The sequence below is a fragment of the Ictidomys tridecemlineatus genome, chromosome 8, assembly GCF_052094955.1.
Source record: "Ictidomys tridecemlineatus isolate mIctTri1 chromosome 8, mIctTri1.hap1, whole genome shotgun sequence".
Lineage (NCBI taxonomy): Eukaryota > Metazoa > Chordata > Mammalia > Rodentia > Sciuridae > Ictidomys > Ictidomys tridecemlineatus.
The window spans coordinates 99,255,228-99,257,697 of NC_135484.1; positions in this window are offsets into that span (position 1 = coordinate 99,255,228).

Sequence of the window (2,470 nt, forward strand, 5' to 3'; positions counted from 1 at the left end):
CAGATTGAGGGTGTGGCATCAGTATTTATCTCTTTCCCTCTGGGGTCTCATTGTACTATCATTGAGAAAGGATTTATTTTGGGAAGGGTCAATACTTTGGCTTCTTCCCAGAGACTGCCTGTCTAGGCTTGGATGGATATTTCCTCCCAAGGGCTTGTCTTGACACTGGAAAGAATGTATCAGAAAAGGATCGATGTTATCAATCAATGGCTTTAGTTTTTACTCACTTTTCCCAGGCTGCAGTATTCTGGTGTTTTTCATTTTCCATATCCAACAAATTGTACCCATTTGTAGGGTACAGTGTGACAATTTTACATATATACAATGTATTAAACATGTCTTTTCTTGACTTAATTGGTAGCCCTTCCTCATTTGAGTGAGGAAATATGGCAAGCTTTGGCAGAGTAGATCAAGACATATCACAGCAAATTATCAACGAGACTTTTCTCGTTTTGTCCACTCCCTGACCACTGTTTTCCAGGGAGTTTGAAATGTGTGGATGTACCTACAGACACATCCCACTCATCTTCCTTCTGCTGAGGAAATTGTACCAGAGTAGGGCATGGCTGGAGCAGCAAATGTCACACTCCAAGTGCTGCATTCACAGAGGCAGGAAGGAAAAGACATATCAGGTGCACAGCTTCGAAAGGTGTGGGAGGCCATCCTCCCATGTGATTTGAGTTACCTCCCTGGCTGGGTGAGAGGCGCTTAAACACAGCTGTGTTAAAAGCCTTCCCCACCCTTTCCCAGGTCCAAGGGCTTGTCCATGCAGAGGCGTGCCTGGCCACTGACCTGAAGACCCAATCATCGTCCTTGACCTTGGGATGCTGCCCCCTTAACCTTCATTGGATGGGATTTTTTTTTAACTTTTTTTTTTTTAAGAGAGAGACAGAGAGAGAGAGAGAGAGAGAGAGAGAGAATTTTACTATTTATTTTTTAGTTTTCGGTGGACACAACATCTTTGTTGGTATGTGGTGCTGAGGATCGAACCCTGGCTGCACGCATGCCAGGCGAGCGCGCTACCACTTGAGCCACATCCCCAGCCCAATTGGATGGGATTTTCCCTGGAGTTTTCTGTTCCCCAATAAAAGCTCACTCCCTGGCATGCTCTCCCTCTCTCACTAGTCTCTTCGGTAAACCTCACCACCGAATTAGGTGGCTGGAGGCAGGAGCTAGGAGAAGCCGTCTCGGAGCTGGTGTTTAAGGTAATGAGAGTCTGTCTCTTTAACTTAAAACTCCCTAGTAATTTCTTATGAACCAAACCTTCTTTCATGAAGCTCGCACTGGTCACGTGGCAGAGAAAGGGAGTTTTCGAAAAATGTGGTCTTGAGACATGTCGTTGATGTTTTCAGAACACTTCAAATGGCAGAGGCAGATCTGCTGCTCGGTGGGGAAAAGTTCTTAGAGTTGGATTTAGCTGTCCTGGATCTCTTCTAGAGCTGGCCCATGCCTTGTCCTAGTGAAGCCGGAATTAGACAGGCAGTCAGTCTAGATAGGTAAATCAAGTCAGGTCGGATCAAGGAGACCAATTTTGAGTGAGTCCAGCAAGTTGGAGACTGTCCCCTGAAGGATTGAAATGTTAATTCCTTCAGAGCCCTCCCTCCATCCTTATCAAAAACCTCCTCCTGCTTCTACCTGTTGCCAAGGTAACCTGTCCCAGGAATGGCCCCTCCCTACAGGGAGTTATAAAGTTATAAAGTTGTTAATTAATGTGTCCTGGGCTGCTCCATCCTGCCCTTCCACCTCCTGACCACCTGTTTCCCACCTTTTGGCCAACCCACTGAGCATTCCTGGGCCTCCGCCTGTAGGCTGGAAGGAGAAAGATAAGGAGAAGAGGGCAGGAGAACAAAGGAAGCCTAGGACACATAAAAAGGTAGAACATCTCGCTTCTGGAGATACCAGGATACCAGCTATGGCCCCCTTCTCCCTCCTGGGAGAAGCCTATGTTACACCTTTTTGAATAAGCCCTGCTTTATATGCTTGCCTCAGGTGCTTCTCTAATGTTCAAACTTCAACATGTGAGGGAGCAGGACTCGTCACCGATAACTGGTGGAACATTATTGAAAGCCCACTTCTCTGGGCCTCAGTTTCCCTCTTTAATCTAATGTCTCTAGGTCCTCTGTTTAAAAACAAACAAACAAACAAAAACCAACTTTTTTATTTGTCCCTAGGGCCTCTCTTGACACTGACATTTTAGGGTGTCACTAATCTGGATTTGCCAGATCTAGGTGCCATTTCTTCAGGGCATCTTCACCTGTTTCCAGCCATCTGGGCTGTTTTTGGTGGTGGTAAGAAAATGGTAAGAGGGGGCTGAATCTTGCTTTAGAACCTCTGGCCAGAGAGTCAGGCCTGGTATTGGATATTTCTGGATCAGCCAAAGGACAGAGAATGGAAGCTGGTGGACATGACCAAACTCAAATGTGTGCAAACCTACCTGAAGGAAGACTTGATGTACGAGATGGTGGCTATA